Below are 23851 nucleotides of genomic sequence, written 5' to 3'. Positions count from 1 at the left end.
AGTTGGAGGGGCTCCCCCCTCACGCCTCCACGGGAAAAAAACATCTCTGGTTGCACATCTTATATCTAACTAAACGTCCGTTTAGTGCAAGATCAATCTGCCTCCACTCTCCAAAATGGACTGGAATATTCAAAGCAGAAACGCCTCCGAGGAATGGGTAGAGTTGACGGGATCGTCTTAATAAAGTTTCCTTCTCCCCGTTATTTCCCCAAGGCATTGAAACCCGGGCATGGTTTGATCTTGTTTCTCCTGCTATTGATTTTTTTTTTTTTTTTAGCTTAGCAGTGTCTTGCTTACAGAGAATCCCGACTCAGTGGAGACAAGGCTCATTGTTGGTCTGATTTCCCCCTTACTGGCTGCACTGTCCCATCTGGGGCAAATATCGCCAGGGCAATAGAGCTGCTCTTATCGAACTTTCTCTGCTCCGTCGTTCTTCTCCGATGCATTGGAGTGATGAAGGCCCTCATTTTTCAAATAGAGAAACCTAAGCTGCCAGTCCCCAACTCAGAAGGAGCGGGGAGGAGCGGAGTGAAATTACAACCCTCAGGCAGTTTGCATCTGAGTTCTCCAACGGGAAGCACACACCGTGTTATGAATAATAAAATCATATCCTTGTAGCTCTCTTTCTCTCAGGAGCATGGAGCGGTTTGCCAACACGATCATATCAATCTTTACAATATTTAGGTAAGGCAGGCACGAGGCTCCGTCGTCCCTCCTGGACTCCTCCAGCCCCATGCAGCGAGAGGGGGTGGGTTACACTGCTTCTCAGCCCCCTTGTCTCAACAGCACTTAGCTGACCTTGCCCTTGCCCAGTTCACTGTTAACGCTGCCTTTACGAAACCTACCCTACGTAGGTAGGGACAATTAGAGAATATTATAATGTCTTGCTTTACCAATCGAGAAAGAGGAAACAGGATTTCCCAGGGAGACATCTCAGAGGGATTGAATATAGACGCTTATGGTGGGTCTCTGCCATCTGTTCCTGGGTTTGGGTCTCCTTTGCACTCAGGCTACGCTGGCGTCAACGTCCGCCTTGTTCTGGGCAGAATCCAGCTGGTGACATTCAATCCATCACTGGCCTCCAACATCAGGGGACACTCCCTGGTGACGCAGGCAGCCGACTGCAGTGGCCCCCCGCAGATCAACAGCAAGGAAATGTCTATTCTCCAGCAAGTTCAAACTAGAGCTGAATGATTCTGAAAAAAATTCAGTTCCTCTTTTTCTTCCTTTCTCACTTCCTTCTTTCCTTTCTTGTCCACAGTGTCCTTTTTTTTTCTGCCAGCCCGTTCTGTTTTAATTGGTCTTCAAGATCTGCTGGATCTGCCCTCTTTCTCTCTCTCTCTCTCTCTCTCTCTATTTCTCTTTCCATTCCTCTATCATCTTTTGGCCATGCTTGTCTGAGGATATGAGAGGAGTACCAACCATAGAGCAACAAGATGACCCAATTTACATTCAGATTGTCAACAGTGTGGTTGTCACGGCCCTTTCAAATCTCCTTATTTGCTGACCTGTTCGACATCGCTGATGAGCAAGCAGGTGGCAGGTATAGAGAAAGTGATTCTCCAGACATCTGATAGTCAGAACAATTTCTACTCATAACAATGGCCTTGGTCAAATCAAGTGGGAGTGGTGTTTTTTAATCATTTTACCTTTTTGATGAATCACAGAGGTTCTACAATTGAGTTCTTTTAAAAGTCGCTTTCATTCACTGTATCAATATATCTCAATTAGTTATTAAAGAAAGAAACTGTTTTCTTCTGTTTTATTGTTCCTAGGGACTCTCCCAACCACAGACACAGGAGGAGAGTTGCAGGAAGCAGGTATCTTACTGGCCTTGTTCATCTGTAACCCAGCGCTAGCTTAGCACAAAGTAAGGGCTCGATAAACATTTGTTGAGCGAATGAGTGAGCAAATCAACTGAGGTTGCCACGGAAGGCGCTAGAGGACTATATGCCGGAATCAAGTGCTTCGGAGTATAATGCTCTACCTAGAGCAGAGGGAGGTTTCGCTGAGCCAACAGAAGACCAGGGAAAGTTGGAGTCATTGGCCTTGCCCAGGTACTTCAACCTCTCTACCACCCAAAAAACGCATTTCTGTTTAGTATACTAAATATTTATTGCAACATTTACTGTGTGCCAGATGCTCTGCAAAACTCCAGGGAAACCAAAAAAACCAAACAACAAAAACAAAACAAAAAACCTCAAAGAGTTCTTGGTATAGTAAGGAAAGAGTAAGTTTTTGAACCAAATGTTACGCCCCCATGTATTAAATTTTGGACTGAACTGAATAAATGTTTTACATATTATATATATTATATATTGCATATTATATGTTATATATAGTATACAATTATGTATAACATAGATATAAGGATAAATGTGGATAATATATAAAAATATATTTATATATTTTATATTTATACATAATACACATATTTTATATTTAATTATACATATTATATATTACATATATAATATATAGTATATAATTATATATAAAACATATATAAAGATAAATGTATATAATATGTAAAAATATATATATTTTTTTATTTTTGTATATTTTATATTTCTATTAATATATTTAATGTTTTATTTATTTTTGCGAGAGTGCAAGCAGGGAAGGGGCGGGGGGCGGGGGGGGGGGGGGGCAGAGGATCCGAAGTACTCTTCACACTGACAGAAGCAAGCCCAGTGTGGGGCTCGAACTCACAAACTCTGAGATCACGACATGAGCCGAAGTTGGATGCTTAACCCACCGAGCCACCCAGGCACCCCAAAGTTTTACTTTTTGTCATCTGATGAAGCAGTCAGTTCGAACCACCATCCTGTGTGTGCGTCTGTGTTCCCTAAGTCTTTGCACTGAAATAGTGCAAGAATGACAGACCGTTCTCACAGACAGCCCCTGGAGGAAGCACTCTGTTCGGATTGAGTCCACACTTCCTTCTCTGTCTTTGTTCTTTGTCCTTTGCATAGCTCGGCATCCTTTCCCCAGAGCCTCACCTGGAATTTTTTTTTTTTAATTTTTTTTTTTCAACGTTTATTTATTTTTGGGACAGAGAGAGACAGAGCATGAACGGGGGAGGGGCAGAGAGAGAGGGAGACACAGAATCGGAAACAGGCTCCAGGCTCTGAGCCATCAGCCCAGAGCCCGACGTGGGGCTCGAACTCCCGGACCGTGAGATCGTGACCTGGCTGAAGTCGGACGCTTAACCGACTGCGCCACCCAGGCGCCCCCACCTGGAATTTTTGAGGGGAGCTGTTACCAGTGACCAAGTGACTCTTTTCATTTATATTTGTCACAGAAGGAGCACATCTCATGAGGACCTTGCCAGTCCTACTCTCTGACTCCACTCTTTAGGGAAAGGTCCCTTCTCTAGAATTGTCCCTGAGAGGCATTCTGGGGCTTTAACTAATGCCTCTAGAGTAGCCTGTCTGTTCTGTGAAAGAGAAGTCTATGCAAAACGACCTCCAAAGGCCTGAGGAGCCATAAGGCCAGAGAAAAAGACTGACAAGTTCAGCTTGATGAGAAATGGTTTATTAAGGGGACTTGGGCGCAGAAGCACATCTGGGGTGCCCACAAAACCCACAAAACCAGTAGATTCCGCCCGCCCCCCTCTCAACCCCACATCCCTTAAGACTTGCTTTTATAGCCCTAGAGGCTGGGAGGGAGCCCAGCTGAGGGACCACCCAGGAGGAGAATGTTTAAGAATAGGTGTGTGTCCCAGTCTTATCTCCAGGGCAAATCAAGGACACTATGCCCCAAGGGTGTACTTAAGGGTGTGGTTAAACGGAGGGAAAGAATGTGAGAGCAGGGGTCATGGACCAGTCATCATGGCGGATTTGCCCAACAGATTTGTCCAAGGGATTTGGTCTGCTTCACACAGCATCTGTTTAAAACCACTTTGATCAATGAGCTCAGGTACTTGTGCTCTATCTCCCGCCCTGACTACCAACGTTCTTAGCGGGACCATTTCAGGTCTGGCCCATCCCAGAAACCCAGAATCTCGGAGATGAATAAGACCTTCGACAACTAACATCCCGCCTGATGCCAGAACTCTCTCCTCAAAGTCCTGACGAATGGTCACAGAGTTTACGTTCTGGTGGACAACAAAGAACTGTCTACGCCTGGAGAGTGCTATTTCCACTACTGAGCATTTTGGTTTGTGAGGTAGCTGGTTTTAGAAAGTGGATTCCTTGACTTGAGCTAGAAATCACCTCCTTGGCGCTTCCTTCCTCAGCTACTTCCTCCGCTTTCCCCTCCCCGTTTACTCCCTCTTTGCTCCGATTCTGTCTTTCCTAAAATGAAACCTGTTCATTCCTCCTTCCTCCAAACAGCTCCTCCCACATGCGAAAGACAGTTGTTGTTGCTTGGTTTTCTTCCTTCCAAGCTAAACGCTCAGAACCTCTCACCATTTCACGTCTGGCATTGTTTCCAGAGTCCTCTGCCCCTACTCTTCCCTTCTGTAGACACATTATTATAGGTTAGGATACATCTTAAATTGCAGTGCCTTGAATTGACTAGATCTTTCCGTTGCCATCCTATGGACATACATTGTTACTGTTTTGTTACTGTTACTACCTAGACCTCCTATTTCTATTCCGTGGAGCCTGCTATTATATTAGCTGTTTAAAGCAACCATATCACTCTAGCGTATCGCCAGCATTTGGGCAAAAGAAAACCCCCAGGTATTTTGAAAAGAGGGACTGCGATGAAGCCAGGTTCCCCCATTACGCCATTTGTGCAATCAGTCTCTGGACCTATCACGTTGGTACAGCACCACTGTGTTAATGCAAGGGTATTGTTTTCTTCAAATGTGTCCCAAGCTTGTTTCTGGCTTGTTCCTCCACCCCGGTCCTTCCTTTCCACCCTTATTACCTGCAGAGTGGAATGCCAGCTTTCTCAGCCGCAGTGGTCCCACCTAGACTGAAACGACATCTGCTCTTTTAAAATTCTACCAACTACCAAGCACAGCCTGTGGGAGAAATTCATTCCCAATTAAGGTTTGGCTGGAAGGCTGAACGAATGCATTTTATGAGGCTTTCCTATCAACGGTTTCTTCCCCAAATGATTCAAGGTTATCATTTAATGCATAAACTCCTTGCACGTTTCACATTCTATTTCTTTAGATGAATTCAGTCCAGTCGTGGAAAATCCCCATCGCTTCCAGAAGACTTTGAGCAATTTTTTCTTTATAAAGAAAGGGGCTGGGCGACAATGCTTATCATTAGAATTTAGTTGTTAGACGTACTCTCTAGCATGAAGGTGAATATTACTGTTCTAATATGTTGGCACAACAAAGGATGCAGAGAAAAGCATAATGATAACCATGCCATCAGCGATTTGTGCCAGGATGGCGAGAACCGTTTCTGTGAGTGCCTTTGTCCTGCTTGAGACCAGACAGACCTTGGGAAAATACTTGCACGTTATCGGAACCAGCAAATATTTGCTCCAAGAGAGGGGAGGGGGGCAGATGTTCCCGTCCATTCTGTACTCACAACTGGCAAGCCATTTCTGTTTCGAAAACCACGTAACTTCTAAAATCACTACCCCATACCAGCGCCATGAGCCAGCTGCCATTGGTGAGGTTTTAGTGAGTTGTGGAGTCTGCTCCAGCCACCGGTGACTCTGAACCCAAAAAGTTTTCAAGGAAACCATGGTAATTGCTGGGTGGAGTAATGTTTGGGCCAACATGACCCTTGCCAGGTTAGAACTGGGCTGCCTGTTATTCCCCTTAGATGTCTGAAACGCACACGATGGTTGGCACAATGAGGCCACTCGTCTTTACAAGTTTGGAAGGGTTGCCTTATCTGGTACCTCTGCCACCTGAAAATGCGTCTCTTTGGCATGTGGCTTACTTTAGGCCGATTGTTTTTCAGAAATGGAAGACTTGAGGAATTTTTAAATTTTTTTTTTCCAGCGTTTTTATTTTATTTTGGGGACAGAGAGAGACAGAGCATGAACGGGGGAGGGGCAGAGAGAGAGGGAGACACAGCATCGGAAACAGGCTCCAGGCTCCGAGCCATCGGCCCAGAGCCCGACGCGGGGCTCGAACTCCCGGACCGCGAGATCGTGACCTGGCTGGAGTCGGACGCTTAACCGACTGCGCCACCCAGGCGCCCCCCAAACATGTATTCTTTCTGTCTTTCCCGGAAATTATTTGCCTTCCTTTTGTGGCCGCAGACACCCACCCCCTTCTTCTTAGTCCAGAATGACATACATACTTTATTTTGCCTGACTGTCTTTGGAATACCCATATTTATGTGGATTCCCTGTAGGCACAGAACTAAATCTGGTTTTCTCCTGTTAATCTGCCTCATGTCACTTTCATTCTTAGACCAGCCAGAAGAATCTTGAAGGATAGAGAAGAAGTTTTCCTCTCCCAACAAAATGAAAAGGCAACAAGGTATTCTCTTAAATAAACAGGACCGAGGAAACCTTCAGAGGGCAAGAAAATGGATACGTTTAGCTCTCAGAAGAAATCAGAATGGTAAACAGGAAATGAGTTTTTATTTTACTCTTCTTTAGCTATCCAGGCTATGCTAAACCATGGAATGGGAATTGTCAACGTCCGGCCACTTGGAACGGACCAAGTGAGCTTCACTGCCTCATCCATGAAGTTTTCCTAAACCTTAGAGCCACGAAGACGTTTATAACATCAAGAGATATTCAATCACTAATGCAGGGTCAGGCTTACACTGGGTGTGGCTCACCATCCCTTATTAAGGAGAAAGCAATGAGTTTCTAAAAGATGCAACTCAACCTTCTGTCCTTCAGTGCTCTGTAGATACCATGGAAATGATTGGGGTATGCTGAGTTAAGTTTCTAGAAAGGGAAGCTGAGGGAGGTAGTTTGGAGAGAGAGAGAGTGAGTGTGAGTGGGGGAGGGGCAGAGCCAAGAGAATCCCAAGCAGGCTCTGCGCTGTCAGCCCAGAGCCCGACGTGGGGCTTGATCTCACAAACTGTGAGATCATGAGCCTAAATCAAGGGTCGGACACCTAACTGGCCGAGCCACCCAGCCACCTGTAGATCCCTGTACTTTGAAACAACTAACCAGACCTCCATGCGTTGAGTTCCCACTCCATCGACTCTAGGTATCTTATGCTCCTACAAGACGGTGCTCTCTGAGGTTAAAACACACATTTGGGGGGCGCCTGGGTGGCGCAGTCGGTTAAGCGTCCGACTTCAGCCAGGTCACGATCTCGCGGTCCGGGAGTTCGAGCCCCGCGTCGGGCTCTGGGCTGATGGCTCAGAGCCTGGAGCCTGTTTCTGATTCTGTGTCTCCCTCTCTCTCTGCCCCTCCCCCGTTCATGCTCTGTCTCTCTCTGTCCCAAAAATAAATAAATGTTGAAAAAAAAAATTAAAAAAAAAAAACAAAACACACATTTGGAGGGTGTGGTTCTGTGGCTCAGTCGGTTAAGCATCCGACTTTGGCCCAGGTCACGATCTCACAGCTCATGAGTTTGAGCCTTGCGTCAGGCTCTGTGGGAGCCTGCTTCAGATTCTGTGTCTCCCTCCCTCCCTCTCTCTCTCTGTCTTTGTCCCTCCCCCATTCATGCTCTGTCTCTCTCTCCTTCAAAAATAAATAAACATTAAAGAAACATTAAAAGTGCACACTTGGAGTCAGTTAGATGCAGGGTCAAAGTCTCAGCTTGTGCCACTTACTAGCTATGAAATCTTGAGCAAGACGCTTACGCCTTCCGGGCCTTGGTTTTCCTTACTGTAAAATGGTGACAAGAATGCTATCTCCCAAGTCTTCTGTGCTTATCACAGAGCCCGGCACACAATAAAATGCTTTTTGTAAAAAAAAAAAAAAAAAAAAAGTTAGCTGTCATTTTCAAAGCAGGGCCTGAGATAAAATATACTTTTTTTTAAATTTTTTTTTAACGTTTATTTATTTTTGAGACAGAGAGAGACAGAGCATGAACAAGGGAGGAGCAGAGAGAGAGGGAGACACAGAATCTGAAACAGGCTCCAGGCTCTGAGCTGTCAGCACAGAGCCCGACGCGGGGCTCGAACTCACGGACCGTGAGATCATGACCTGAGCCGAAGTTGGATGCTTAACCGACCGAGCCACTCAGGCGCCCCAAAATATACTTTTGACAATGTGAAGCTACTCTCAAAAGCCCGGAACGAATTTAGTGAGATGCTGCTATGCGCTTCACCCTGCACTGTGCATCAGACAATATATTATAAAGGAAAGAAGCTTTGCAGCCTCAACAGCTCTCCTCTGGATTTTCTGTGTTCGCAGTGTTGCGATCATCAGGAAATTGAACGTGTAAACAGACGCTCCTTTTCTGGACCATGATGAACCATTCTTAGCATGGGAAATCGAAATTTATAAATAAACCCACGACGTCATATTTGTGTTGTTAATTTCAAAATCCTCCAGTACCAATTATATATATATATATGCAAATGCCGTGGCAAGAAGGATCTGCCTTTGAGTGTTCTCTTCTTTCCCTGATCTGGTCCACTTTCTGAAGGGATATAAGCTGCCTGGTGAAATGACATGCTGTGGGGCAGCAGCGAAAAAGGAGAAGAAAGGCCCTAAATATTCCGCACGCCGAATGTTCCCCTCTGGGAGGACGGAGAGCTGGGGGTCGTAAGAACCAACGGGACGGCCGCGCACAGATTCCCGAAGGCTCTTGTATCTGTTTGAGAGCTTAAGAAAGTCTGGAAGCTTGGAGCCCACTGCGGGTGTTATTTTTAGTGGCTGAGTAAATTATTAAGAGGAACTGAGAAGAGAATTATGCATGAGAGTGGAGAGCAGTGGAGGGGCATCCGTGCAGGGTTTAAGAGAGAGAGAGAGACAGACAGAGACAGAGAGAGAGATGGGGAGACCCCTGCCAGGAACGTGGCTCAGGTCCCTTCAGGACATCAGGCCAGAGTGGTTAAAGGAGGAACAAGAGAACAAGGGCAGGCGATCCAGGATCTCGCTTTCTTTAATACTTAAAGCCCTTTTCTCTAGACATAGGATAGGCTGACGTAGGTTCATCCTGAGTTGCAGCCGCCCCTGTTTTCTGTGGTCGTAAACCGCTAACCGCGAGGACGGCACAGCCAGGCGGGGCCGACACATGCCCGTGCCAGGCGTGGGTCTGTCAGCCTGGTGGGCAGCTCAGCTGCCTATGGCTGCAAGGGAAGGTTCGGGGTCCTCAGACAGCATGGGATGCTCCTCGCCCGTGCCTGGTCGGTTGGGCAGGGACACAGATCGTCGTGAGGCCAAGGCTGTAACTTCGGTGCTCAGGATGACAGCTAAGAAGAGGACACTAATAATTTAAACCGGCAACTGAAAATAACACCCATCATTTACTCCCCGCTCCCAGACTTCCCTTCGCTCTCAAAACAGTGTCTAGGGCCTCGGGAAATTTCTGTCCGCGTTGACCCTTTCCTGCCCTGGGAGTCTTCCCTCGGAGCTGTCCCCCTGATGGGGGCAGGAGAGGTAAGGACAAGCAAGCCCTGCTTTCCCCCAACAGCTGCCTCCAGCTGCTTGCTGCATGGGACTTGGGAGAGAAGCATAAAAGAGGGTGCCTCATAGATGCGAATGCTTGTTTCCTTCCAAGCTTCGTTGGGACTAAACCACAAATCTAGATGTAGACGTGTCGGGCCTCTCCCCTCGTGACCGTGGAGGTGGGAAAATGTAGTGGACCCCAAGGAGGGAGACCGTGGCTTGCCAGGCTCCCCGACTCGGGGGGAGTCGGCCACAACTTGGGCTGGGAGGGTGGAGGGGAGACGGGTGCCCCGAGTCTATCCATTTGTGCCCCCCGCACCGACTGATCGTGGTCGAGTAGTTAGCTTACGAGCTGGACTAGGAAGTCGGCGGAGAGCGGACGCAGGGCTCCTGAATACAGAGAGGTGGAGGAAAGCCTTCCCCGCCTCGTTCCCCAGATTGAAGCTGAGTGCGTGGAGAAGATGGAAAAAGAATGATCGCGGTGGTGGCCAGGGCACGTCAAGGGGGGCCTGGGCTCAGGAGGAAAAAAAAAAAAAAGTAAGAGCGAAACCAACCTGCGAGGGACAGAGACACCCCTGAACGATTGTGATGAAACACCTTGTCTCTCAGTCCCATGACGGTCTCACAGTGGCTGCTTCCTGCTGTGGGGCACCCAGTTGCTCCTACTCATGTCCTTGGTCCCCACCCCCTTGGTACCCCACCATTAGTACAACAGGTCATTTAATATAGAAACCACCCCGTGACTGGTGTCTGAAACAGCTGACCTGTCCTGGCTCCCTGGGGGTGGAAGAGATAAGTCGCAGCCCCAAGGACACGCGCCGCGAAATCCGTTGGGTGCCACCATCCCTTGTTCTCTGGATCCTGGGTCTCCTTTCTCATTCAGTGGAGATGGCTTATTACAAAAGTCTCTTTAAAATAAAGGTCACTGACTTCCTGTGCAGGAATTTTTTTTTTTTTTTTTTTAGTTTATTGATTTATTTTGAGAGAGAGATCACAAGCAGGGGAGGGGCAGAGAGACAGAGAATTCCAAGCAGGCTCTGCACAGCCAGCACAGAGCCAGATGTGGGGCTCGAACTCACGAACCGCGAGATCATGGCCTCAGCCGAAGTCTGACACTTAACCGACCGAGCCAACCCAGGCGCCCCAGGAACATGGTTTTAATGTAAGGTAAATGGTCTGTCGGTCAGCCAGTCACTCGCTGTGTGCTTCCAGAGAAAGCCTGAGCCCTGCTGAGCACCGAAGATGAAGAGACATGACCCTAGACTTGACATCACTCAAGAACGGCCCAGGAGATGGCTGGGCAATCCTAAGCCGACACAATCGGAGAGGTGCCCAAGTTTCCACTCCTGAGCACTGGGCTTTCCAGGGAAAGAGAGAAAGGCATGACTGTCTCAGGAGCCCAAGCGGCAGGGCTCTGACCAGACCCACTCTCCTGACTCTCCTGGCCCAGATGCCTCCTGAGCTGACATACTGACAGTGATAAAGACATTGGTAGTTTTCCCACAATGAGCTATCCCTTCAAGCCCGTCAGAATGGCTAATACCAAGATGATATGAGATAACAATTGTTGGCGAGGGTGCGGAGAAAAGAGAACCCATATGCACCGTTCACGTAGCCACTATGGGGAGCAGTGTGGAGCTTCCTCAAAAAATGAAAAGTACAACTCCCGTACGATCCAGCAGCTCCCCCCCTGGGTATTTAGCCAAAAGAAAGGAAATCCATACCCCAGACAGATAGCTGTGCCCCCACCTGTACTGCAGCTTTATTCGCTATAACCGAGACATGGGAACAACTTAAATGCCCGTCACCAGACGAATGGATAAAGGAAAGGTGGTATGCGTCCATACACAATGGAATGTTACTCAGCCATGAAAAGGCAAGAAATCCTGCCACCTGCAATGGCACAGAGGGACCTTGAGGGCATTATGCTAAGTGAAATAAGTCAGAGACAGACAAATGCTGTATGATCTTACTTATATATGGAAGCAGAAGAAAATAAGCTCACAGAAACAGAGAATAATTGGCGGTTGCCAGAGGCGGGTGCTTGGGGGGGGGGGCAAGGGGTGAAGGGGGTCAAAAGGTACAAATTTCCAGCTATTAAAATAAACAAGCTCAGGGGATCCAATGTATAGCACGGTGACTACAGTTAATAGTACTGCAGTGTGCCTATTAGAAAGTCGTTGCGAAGAGGGGCACCTCAGCGGCTCGGTCGGTTAAGTGTCAGACTCTTGGTTTTCGGCTCAGACCATGGTCTCATGGTTCGTGGGTTCGAGCCCCACATCAGGCTCCTCACTGACCGTGCAGAGGCTGTTTGGGATTCTCTCTCTCTCTCTCTCTCTCTCTCTCTCTCTGCCACTTCCCAGCTCACACCCTCTCTCTCAAAATAAATAAACTTAAAAAAAAAAAGTTGCTAAGGAAGATCTTAACAGTTCTCATTACAAGAAAAAATTATAACTATTTTTGTGGGTATGGATGTTCACTAAGCTTACTGTGGTGATCATTTTACAAAATACATCATATATCAAATCATTATGTTGTACATCTTCGACTTATACAGTGTTATATGTCCATTATATCTCAATAAAACGGCGGGGGTGGGGGGAAAGACGGGAGTAGTTTTCCTAAACACAGTCCCTCACACATGGGATAGCTTGAGGGCTTTTCAAAGGTAATTCTGTCTGTGACCACTTTGCCCCCCTCACTGATCCTGAAACTTAGCCATCATCGTAGAAATGCCTCTTTTGTAATCGGGATATGTATAAAGTGCCCGGGGCACGCCTGTAGAACTGAGGTGATCCTGCATCGTACGTACGTATGGCCGCTGACACACGCGGAAGGAGGAGGGACGGACAGGTCAAGAGAAGGTATTGGAGCTGGACCTTGAAGCAAAAGTCGGGCTGTCCCAACTTTTCCTTCCGGTCAGACAAGAGAGAACATAAAAGCATGTTCTGAAGCTGAGAGCACCTGGCTGCATTGTCAGGAGGGCGGGGGGCGGGGGGGGGGGGGGTGGCCTTGCTGTTCCTGCCTCGTGTCCCGCGGGGGGACACAGCTTCAGCGTGCCAGCTTAGTTAAACCAGGAGGTACTTGGAAACACACTTAGTTCAGCCATCTTTTGACAGGCAAGCCAGCTGAAGCCTGGAGAAGGTCAATGAATTTTTTTTTCAAGGACAGATGGATTGTTATTGATAGAGAGAGGAATGAAATTATACAAAGGTCTAGTATGAACGAGATGTGCGCAAACTAACACGAGTCTTGCTTGACGCCTGTAGTGTTTCTGCCTGCCTAAAGCATTGTACCTGCTACTGTGTTGATATGAAATAAGAGAGCCTGTTAGGGTGAAATGATTCAAGGAGAACTTTCAGGGCTTTGGAGGTGGTCGTTTTCAGGGTAACTTACATTGAGCCAACAATACAGAAGTTAAGAGAGGAGACGCTTCTGGTGGCTTAAAGAAATCTGTCTCCTTTATTTTTATGCTGAGAACCTTTGATTAGAGAATTAAGTTGTGTCAGAAAAAAAACTATGGGAAAACATCTGTGTCTATTACTAATTAAAAATACGTGTGATCAATAAACACCCTCTTTTCCTACGACCAAAGAACAGCTCATTACTTTTGTTAAAAGAGTATCCTGGAAACACCTTTCGTCTAGAATGGGCACTGAGCACTGATCATCTGTACCCATATGGCACGTTATTTGCGTCGTTGGGAGATTTCACTTTCCTGGTTTTAGACCCAATTTCCAGAGTGGAAAGCAGGGTCCTAGCCTCAACCCAACTAATGAGACTGCAGAGGTCTTCCAACATTTCCACCACCTTTTCCGTACACTGGTACAAATAAATGACATCAGTATTAACGTACTTTGCCTGAGACCATTTGAGACCAGAGCCTGGAAACCAGAAGCCACGACATCAGAAAGGTACGCCTTGAAAATGGCTTCCTCTGGTCCAGATTATTTACATTATTCTCTGACAGGTTGCTGCTTTCATTGATGGCACTCGTGTCTCACTGGCTGGAGTCTTTCAACTCTATGGTGTATATATGATCCACCTGCTTCCTGGCAAAGGAAGCGGGGAGAATTCGCTAAAGAACTCTTTAATATCTCCGAGAAGACATTAAAGGGTTTTAAGAGTGTCACAGAAAAAGACACACGTGACCAGGAAAGGACAGCCGGTCACTTATCATGGAAGTTCAGAGCTTCCCTCTGGTGGGATCATGTGTGGGAAGGGTTTGATGAAGGTATGGGATAGAACATGGCCATCGCTTCTCGGCCTTCTGGCTAAGATCAAGTGTAGAATGCGGCCAGAGGCAGCCCCCAAACAAAGGGCCACTGTTTGAGGCACTTTGCATGATCACCACCTTCTTTCTTAAGACCTTCCATGCGAGGAGGTCACAGCCCTTCTTCAGCACCTCTCCGAAGCAACCAGTCAGTCATCCCACCATCCCCAATGGCCTCCTCTCCGTCCCTCCTGGCTAAGCCCTCAGTCAGCCCAGGGGGACCAGAGCTCTTTGCTGCCAGAAGCCACGAGAAGGCCCCCGGCCACAGACTGCCCTTGCAAGTTCATTACCAGAGCTCCCTTCAGAAAGCCTTCTTCTCCTTAGACAGGAAAAGGATGTTTTATTCATCTCTACTTATCTTCCCTTCCCCCACAGAGAGGAGAGGGTACTGCGCTGGGACTGTAGTTAATCTCTATTTGTAGAACACATTGTGTTGAAGGAATGAACGGAGAGACACGGTCTGGGTACGGTATTTACAGTTTCCGAGTGGTGTTCGCATTTGCCTCTACTACTGGGTGTGAAGTCGTTTCTGATTTCTCTCAGACTCAGAGGCCCTGAGACCCATGGTGCCGCGGCTGGGGCCTTCACCACCTAAAAGCTGACTCTGCGGCTCCCCTGGACCCTAGGGGGCCGCGGAACGTCCCTGCACCCAACTCTTCCCGGGAGGTGCTCTGGCAAGGCCCATCTCATCTGCTTCTGCATCCCTCATCATCTTTCCTTCCCACGGTTCACGTTCAGTTTCCCGCTCCTAATAGTAACACGTAGTCACCATTGCAAGTCTGGGAAATGTAAGGAAGCCAACGAAAACCCTCACTGTTTCCAGAAGGCCCATTCCCTCATGCGACTTCTCAGCCCCATCTGGCTCCCCGCCTCTCTCCTCCTCCCCCAAACTCCCAGCTATCTTAGTCTGTTATGGTGGGGCTCTCACATTAGCATTTTCAGGTCTCTGTATCTTCAGGGACAAATATTAGCATACGGATTAGCACATTACAGCCCAATTACTCTTCAATCACCAGCAACCCCAACCAGATTGGGGTTATTCTTAATTTGCATAATTTTGGCAAAGGGGTACAAAGGCACAGTGGGAAACTGGAGTTCTAATGTATCTTAAAGCAAACACAGCAAAGGCTTGTTTGGGAGAGGAACGTGGTTTGGAAACAAATAAAGAGATGAAATGTCATCGGGGCATGTAGGGATTTAGAGGAAGAGCCAGCTTTCTGCAACTAGCTCTTCGGAACTAACTCTGAACTAGAGTTCCGTTCTGCTCAGACAGACAGGGGTGACCTAGCTGAAGTCTCGCCATCCCTTCTGGTCTCGTAAAATGCAGTATGGCTTCAGGAAAATAGCAGAGTTTGCCGAACGAGGTCTCCGGTGGTAGAGGGCCAATTGCTACCACTGCGTTCTCCCTGTACTTCGTCAAGTTCGCCGGGCAGCGGGCCCAGGTCAAGTGGAGGTGCCGAGTAACTCTAAAAGATTCTCCATCCGCCTCCTCCCAGTAAGCTGTGTGGCTCCCAGGACAATACTCTGTAAGCAACAATTCTGCACAGACGGGCCGAGGTGGGCTAAGCCGTGGATGGTCAGCATAATGGAGAAATTCAATGGCTCCTACCCCAGAATGGGCATGGGTGTTGAACTACCATGAGATCTGAAGAATTTATTGGGAACCTACCATGGGAAAAGCTAGTTACGCAGCTAGCTACACGAACTCTTTTTGGGGGTCAGTGAGGAAATGAGACCGAGAAAAGTCCTCTCGAGGGATTCGATCCTAGACGTAAACAGGAGGATGAGCAAACCTTCTTCAAAGGCAAAGCAGATTTTCCATGTTACACAGGTGTTGGGCAGCCACAGGTGTTCCGCCCCTCGTCACCCTGAGGCAGAACTACCCACTGAACTACATTCCCAGAGGCAAAACCCACTACGTCAAGTTTATTTATTTATTTTGAAAGAAACAGAGAGAGAGAGTACAAATGGGGAAAGGGCAGAGAGAGGGAGAGAGAGAATCCCAAGCAGGCTCCGTGCTGGCAGCACGGAGCCGGATGCAGGGCTTAATCCCACAAACCTCGAGCTCACGACCTGAGCCGGGAGCAAGAGTCAAATGCTTAACCGACTGAGCCACCCAGGCGTCCCAAGAAAACCCACCGCCTAAAGTACTAGTGAGCAGTGTAGGTTTGACTGAAGACTGGGTCGGGGGGGGGGTGAAGAGGAGTTCACAGAGCACAGCACACAGCATTTCGCCCCCAAATTCCTTAATAGGCATCTCTCTCCTGGCCTTTGCTTTAGCACGAAGTATCTCCTCTTTAAATTGTTCATTGATTTAACAACCTTCCACTGGGTTCCCACTTGGGTCCAGCGCTGTTGCTGGGAGCTCCTGGTGTTGGGAGAAGCCAGAAACGTGAGTGGGTACAACCCAGGGGACCTGCAAAGTTGCCAGCCAGGCTGGTGGAGACAAGAAGATGTGTGGAAGGCACAAAGGAACAGAGGCAGAGGGACAGCAGCTGGCATGGGTTTGCAGCCAAATGGTGGCAGTGATGAGAAGTGGGCTTGCACTGCAAAGGAGCTTTGCCGTGGTCTGTAGGAAACAGAAAGCCACCAGAGGGCTTATTTATCGTCCTCATTTCCATCTATACTGTTTGTCGTGGCCTCCACAGGCTCAGGAAACAAAAGACCAGCCTCCTCCTGCTCAAAACCTGTCATGTGTTTGAAACAACGACACTTCATCCCTTTTGAGGTGAAATAGTCCTGAGGCTTTAACCTCCCCTCACGGGACGAACGCACGCGTCCTCTCGTGACATTTGTGTCGTTCTTTCTGGATTGTCTCAAGTCTTTCCATGTCTTTGGAAAAGTGCAATAATCAAGATGGCTTGTGGTTTTCTAAGAGTCCACTGGGAAGCATAACAAAATGACTATTTCTCCTTCCCTCGGATGCGATTTACTTTTTAATGCATTCTAGAATCGTGGTGGGCCGTTTCCCCCCACAAGAATAACGCAGTAAAGTTGGCGTATTTCCCAGCTTGGGATCGGTGATGAATTCCAGGCCTCCTTCCCCGCTCTTTTACCTACTAGTCCGCAGCCAACCTTTACACGATCGGCACGTTTTGGTCACAGCGTACCCGTTTGCGTTGACCCCCAAATATTACTACACGTTGTAATCATCTTAGTGTACACTTTACATTATTTTAAAAAATGTTTATTTATTTTTGAGGGAGTGCGAGCAGGGGGAGGGGCAGAGAGGTGCAGAGGGGGACAGAGGATCTGAAGTGCCCTCTGTGCTGAGAGCAGCGAGCCTGATGTGGCGCTCAACCTCACAAACCGCGAGATCATAACCCAAGCCAAAGTTGGATGCTCCACCTACTGAACCCAGGTACCCCTATATTTTACTTCAAATGTCTTGTAAATTATGAATCTCTTCCCTTCCACTCCCCAAAAATCTGGGTCTAGAAAACGAGGTGCTGGGTGTCTTCTGCTCATGACCTGAACAACACATTGACCAAAAGTCTTTGACGTAGCTAAAACACAAGTTCTGGGGACTCTTGATTTAATGTGAATCCCCAGTGTCAAACCTGAGTTCGGAATAGGACGGGGTCCTCTCTTTTCAGACTCCCATCCATCACTTTTCGTGTCTTAAGGGATGTTTTGCCTCTTGGGTCTTTTCCGATCTGTGGCTGTTGGGATCTCTGGAGGTATTCTGAAACCTGTCAAGGATACATGACCTCCCCACCTCTTGATTCAGGATTCTCCATGATCCCTACTGCTATTAGCTGTCAAATTACTGCTTTTGCAAGGCTTTCTCCTTTGTTCAACTGAGAAAAATTAATTTCCTTCTTTCCTGGCGTATATGTAGTTTATCTCATTTACCCATGTTGGGAAGCCGTAATGGTGTTATTAAATTAAGGGTTTCACACTGATCTGGAGGACCTTACTGTGGGCGGGGGGGAGTTGCTGGGAGAATTTTCTCAGAGACTGATGAACAAGCTCAGGAGAAATGGAGAGTTCACGGTGATGTGAAGACAGAAATCTGAAGCTTTTCTGAATGTAAAAGCAGGCATCAGGTTAAGAAAATTGGTTTACATGTGAATTTTGACTCAGAATTGAGAATTTCCTATCTCGTAAAGTTCAGTTGCTGAGGAACTCGGAAAATAATGCCTTTTTTTTTTTTTTTTTTTAATCCTAATGAGAGAAAGGCGGAGGAGGAAATGGCACATGGGATTTTTTTTCTCTCTCTCATTTAGGAAAAAAAGAAAAGAAAAAGGCTTAGGGAGCGACAGGGTTATAGGAAAAGCTAAAAGATGTGCCCCTAGGAAAACTTCATTCTCCAGAGAGAACATTTAAATAGAACATCAAGTTTTTCAAAGAGCTTCTCCATCTATTTTTCTCATGAGAACCCCGGAAGGTGGCACAAGGGGGTACAGCCACCCTTGTCCTATTGCACAGGGACTGGAGCAGAGAGGACCAGGAAAGGCTTGTCTAAGAGCCCAGAGGAAGGTGTTGTCTGTACTGCCTTCACTCAGTGTCATTACCCACTTGTCCCACTTTCCCTGAGGCCCCCGCAAAGGTTACCTCCGTAGGATCCAAGCGGGAGACCAAAAGTTCGTGCAGCGAAGACACTGTGTCATGCCTGCAAGTGGGGAAGCCACTTTTTTGAGGCTCCTTCTCCTTTAGAACCGAGGCAGCTCGTGACACACCGAATAATGCAGTGGGCGAAGCCTGCCACCTGCCACCGTGAGTGACGCCGCCGCCACTGAAGCCGTGCTGAGAGGTCTGAGCGATGCGATTACAGGACGACGAAGAAATTGGCAAGACGAATAGGGGAAGTAGATGACAGATGCCTAAGTGGCAGTTCAGGTTGCACACACCTGACTGACTTCACGGCAACACTTCGTCACCGTGTTCATTCATTCATCCGTTCGTTCATTCATTGCTTTTTCCCCCAGCACCAGCTGTGTGCCAGGTACTGTAGCTAGATGCCAGGGCACCAAGGGGAATGGACACGGTCCTGTCCTCCGATTACGCCCACAGTATCCTGGAAGGAGAGTGGAGGCAGAAACCATGGGGGTTTGGGCAAGGTCTATCCTGGTGACACCCCAGCTCTCCCATTCTGAGTCCTCTCTCGGGGAGTTTGTGGATATTTTCATTTCTCGTCCCAACCAATGTCATAATCACAGATCTATCTCGCTCGTAATTCCTTTCTCCTACAATTTTAGTTGACCCTCAGATCCTTAAAGATGGATCCCTTCTTTCTGGAAACTTTGCCCATAGTATTTCCGTAATGACTAGAAATCACTGATGATTCCTGGGAATTTGGGTCTTCCTCTACAGGACTTAAACAAGGTCACAAGCCGGACGTAAGGGGGACTGCCTGCCCGAGGTTAGTAGGACATACAAGGCAACCTAACCAAAAGCGTCTCCTCCGCTGGCTTTCTATGTCATCTGAAGCTCCACCATCAGGTTCATTTTCGACAGTCACTATGTGAGCAATCCTATAATTTAAAAAAAAAAAAAAATTAATGGAAATGAGAAAATAAAAATGGAAAAAGGAGAACATCCGAATCAGAATTCCACCACCTGAGCCAAGATCCTTATCCAATTATTTCCATGCCGTATGTAATTTTACATAGTTTCGGGTTCTCTTTTAAGGACTTTTGTGTTCTCCAATCAGGTGCTGAGTGGGAATCTCAGATTCGAATTTCCTCTCTGCTAATTATCAGCTGTGTGCCTTTAGGCAAGTGACTGAACCTCTCTGTGCTTCATCTGCCAAACGACGGTAACAATAATACCTGCCTCATAGGGTCGGTGTGCGGATTAAATAAGGTAATACGGACAATGAGTGAATATGTACCTGGCACACAGTGAGCCCTCAAAAAATGTCAGCTCTTACGACAAGGGAAGGCGGGCTATCTGGGCAGGGTTGACGAATGAATGAAGCAACTCAACACACAGATTTCTGTCAATTACCTATGCAGTAGCCACTTCTCGCAAGGAGCCCCGTGGCTGAGCATTGCTCTGAGGACCCGAGGCACTAGGTGAAGGCCAGGGGAAGGGAGGGTGTGGGAGGGGGGGCTGAGGTCTGGGACCGGGAGGTATGTCTCTGCAAGAAGCCTCCAAGCAGCAGGTGGGAGGGGGAGACCACGGGGGAAGAGGAACTAAAAGGAAGGGAGGATGGTGAAAGGGACCAGGGCGAGGGGACCGGTTCAGCCCACGAGACACCCCTCTGTCCACTGGCCCTCACAACTGGCTCCCGTTTAGGGGGATTTGGGAGGGTGGGGAAGGTCTGGGCACAGGCAGGAGGAGACTGGGAAATATTCCCTGGCTGAGCTGGGCTGGGTAATCAAGGAGAAAAGGAACTCTGGGACCCCCCCTGGCAGATGTGCTTGCTGTGCTGAGAGAAATTCATAGAACGTGGAGAGCTGACTGTCTGCACGAAGGGCACACGTGGAACCCCCAAATATCGTCACGTGTGCCTTCAGGATGCCGGTGAGGAAGCAATCGAACTTGAGCTTTTTGTTCTCTGCCTAAGAATAAAACGGTCAAAACAAAGCATGCCAGGACTGAGACATAAAAGAGAAATATGTATGTCACAAATTTTAAATTTCTGACACAAGGAATCGTTGTCAATTTCATACACGTAAGGAAGGCCTGGTAGGCAGACCTACCAGATGCCCCCCAGGAAAGCTCTCCACCCCCCAATGTGTGCCTCCATCTGTCCCTGTCCCTCCAGACAGCAAGGAGACGGAGAATCTCCCTGACACAGCCTAGTAGGCCTGTCTTGGGGCTTGAGGCTCCTCGAGAAGTAGCCTGGATCCAGGCTATTTCCTTATTGCTGTCAATTTTCAGATCGTCTCCTGAGCTGGTGACATGTGGTTAGATAACAAAGGGTCATTGGTGAAATGCTTCAGGGTATGGTTAGAAAAGAGAAAGGGAGAAAAAGAAACACACTATGGGATGGGGGTGAGGGGGCAGGTGGAGGGGGTTGGGCGGCTCTGACTTTTAGCCTCAGAAGAAAAAAGGGAAAAGAGAAACAATGTAGAGACTCTATAGCTCATCTAAAGCGAGCCAAATTGGATTCTAAATAACGGCACTTAAAGCAGTGAGAACTGTGTAATTCCAACAGCTCACAGCACAGAAGTAAAACTCTGTGACATTCGAAGCAGAAGATAATTGAGCCGGGAGGTGCCACCCTGTCCATGCGGGCCTAACGAGCTAATGTGGTAATGAAGGTAAGGGAGGCTTTTAGCTGCACTCAGAAAGCTAGAGGATGAAAATACTCTCTCCTCCCCAGCCCCTCCGCGAAGGAAAAAGGTCAGAAGGAAAGAGGACACAAGATGGGCAAAATGCTGATAATTGTGGGAAGCTGGGCGATGAGCATACGGTGGGGAGGAGGGCCATTATCCTACTCTTTCCAGTTCCTTGTCTGTTTGGAAATATCCCTGATAGAAGCTACGCGTACATGTTTTATTTGAGAAATTTCGACCTTGTTAACTTGAGCACATCAGGGAAGGGCTAACTATTGGTTGGAGACCAATAATTAATCAGAAATGGACAGAAGGGGAGCAAAAATGTTAAGAAGGGGAGGGAATCACGGGGAGCAGGGGAGATTCTGGAGTAGATAGTTGGGGGGCCTTCAGGGCACGTGAGCAGGGGTGAAAGACACCACTAGAAGAGCGCCAGCCAGATTCGTTCATTCTTTGAGCAAACATTTGCTAAGCACTTCTGTGGGAGGGATTCAGCAAGAGCCAAACAGACATTCTGGGGAGGGGCCTGGGGAGGAGGGAGGAACAGGACTTCCTGAACCTTCCATTGCGCCTCTGGGCTGGGGCTGGGGGATCCCGGCTCCTTAAGTCAGCCCCTACTGCTGCTTCTGGTCACTCCTCGATCCTTCTCTCCAGATGCCATCAGTGGACCAGGCAGTTACGACAACAGGAGTGGGGACCTAGTGCCAGCCACCAACATCATCTAGCTTCTACTGAGCTCTTCCTCTTTAAAGGTTCATTACACGGGCGCCTGGGTGGCTTGGTCCGTTGAGTGGCCCACTCAGGTCGTGATCTCGCAGTTCATGAGTTCAAGCCCCAAGTGGGTCTGGCTGCTGTCAACACAGAGCCTGCTTTGGATCCTCTGCACACCCCCCCCCCCACCCCACCCCACTCAGCCCGGACCGTGCTTGTGCTCTCTCAAAAATAACTAACCGTTTAAAAAAAAAAAAAAAAGTCTATTACAGCTGACCCACTCAACCTGCCCTAAAAGAACTGGCCAAACCCAGTTCCTGGCCCAGGACTTCTGCCGTCACAAGCACAGTATTGCAGGAAGCGGGCTCAGCACGCGAGGTATACTGAGCTCAGCACCAGTCGGAGAGCCGTGCACTTTCTGGCGGGAACATTTCACAGGGGCCAAGAAGCTGTGGAGGGAGTATCCAAGCCCTCCTCTCCACACCTTGACCTTCACCTGGCGAGTGCCCTCTTGCCGGGCTGGGGAGGCTGTGCGTACCTGGCCAGACGTCCGCAACCTCTCTCTGGGCCCGCCGCCCCCGCCCGGCACAATAGCCGTCTACCAGAAGGCTCTCCAGACTTGGCCGTCCTTTTGTCCACCCTACCTGGGGCTTCTCTATTCAGGGAGGCTGTGCTAGAATGGGAACGTGACCAGCTCCCCAAACAGGCAGTTGTGAGAAGGCATCTGCTCCGAGTCGGCTCCTGCTGTGCAAAGGTCCAGCCGAAACGCTCAAATTAGAGCTTGTTAGCCAATTGTTGAAACGCGGCAGCGGGCCTCATTTGTAAGCACGATAATGAGAAATCCCAGTATGGAAAGCTTGGTTTTATTTTTAACACTTCAGAGCCGACACCTCCAAACACCTATACAATCAGCGGCGGGTCAGAAGACGGAGTAAGCAGGGGTGCGGGGTGCGGGGGACGCACTCTCCGATTAAGTGGGAGAACAGGACGCATAGGGAACGTGGTCTGGGGACAAACGGCCCCGGGTGGGGAGAAGGCTCCGTTCCCACCGCTCTGGGTCTGACATGAATGAAGCAAGGCCACAACCTGTTGTGAGGTGTTGTGAAAAACACCAAGGGAGGCTCCCGCCCTCTTACCTTGAGCGGCACCTCTGAGTGACGGGACGTCCCCTGTGTCCTGTTCTGCCACCCAGCTCTTTTCCGAGCCACTGAGCTCAGCTCACTGTGTTCTGCCATATTTGATCTTGCTTCGCTCCTGGCCAGGCCGGCTGTGACTGTGGGTGTGTGGGCTTCACGGCTGGACCCCGGGCCTGGCTGGCTCAGGCCTCACGTGTCACCCAGTCACCTAGAGCTGCCCCACCAAAGGCCTTTCTCTCCCCCCACCCCCCTCCCTCCCTCAGCCAGCCTGCCCTGCGCACTGGCAACTTCCTGCTGTGTCCTCTCCTGCCTCTGGGCCTCCTGCCTCTCCCAGGCAAACGCTGAAGAGACGGAGGCCAGGGAGGGGGAATGTGGCCAAAGTCTCCTAATGAGTCGGGAGCCCAAAAAGGACCATGGGCTGGGAAACGTGGCTTTAAAACCCACACCTCCGGGGGCACCCGGGAGGCTCAGTCAGTTAAGCGTCCAGCTCTTGATTTCGGCTCAGGTCGTGATCTCACGGCCATGATGGAGCCCCACATTGGGCTCTGCCCTGAGCGTGGAGTCTGCTTAAGATTCTCTCCCTCGCTCTCTCTATCTCCTTCTGCCCCTCCCTTGGTCATTCTCTCCACCCCTTTCTCTCTCAAAATAAAAAACAAACTTAAAAAAAATAAAGAAAACCCACACATCCATCTCAATAGAAACCCAGAAACGTAGTCTGTGCTGTGGCCAGTGGTCGTGTCACAGGGGTTTGTCAGGCACAAGCGGGATCTACCGTCCCAGAAAGAGCAAACCATATCAGTACGTTAGAACCTCAACACCAGTTGCTTTCTTTCATTCTATCAGTTTCTTCATGGCTTCGCGAAGGCAGCAATGGCAGAAAGCAACGCTCACCAGAACTGACTCCGGGTGTGGGATGTTCCACGGGGGGGATAGGATAGCTCTATGGCTAAAGGCAAAGGCTTTGTGTCTCCCCAAGATGACCGCATCAGTATGTCCCCCTTCCACCAGTGACAATTGGCACTGTTTCACGGAGAGGCGGGATCTGTAGTCTC

At 48.7% G+C, this 23851-nt stretch overlaps 1 long non-coding RNA gene across 2 annotated transcripts in view; it reads right to left on the bottom strand.

Moving 5' to 3' along the window:
- Nucleotides 1-17052: 17052 nt before the first annotated feature.
- LOC125146766 (uncharacterized) overlaps nucleotides 17053-23851 on the bottom strand; it is a 34574-nt gene continuing 27775 nt past the window's right edge. For both annotated transcript variants that reach the window (XR_007144889.1, XR_007144893.1), the window contains exon 4: nucleotides 17053-19200. This is a non-coding gene — a long non-coding RNA (uncharacterized LOC125146766). The remainder of the gene's footprint in view (nucleotides 19201-23851) is intronic.

The sequence above is a fragment of the Prionailurus viverrinus genome, chromosome A1 (assembly GCF_022837055.1).
Source record: "Prionailurus viverrinus isolate Anna chromosome A1, UM_Priviv_1.0, whole genome shotgun sequence".
NCBI classification, from domain to species: domain Eukaryota; kingdom Metazoa; phylum Chordata; class Mammalia; order Carnivora; family Felidae; genus Prionailurus; species Prionailurus viverrinus.
Note: the sequence above shows the minus strand (reverse complement) of the source record. Positions and strands in the feature narration are given on the sequence as shown.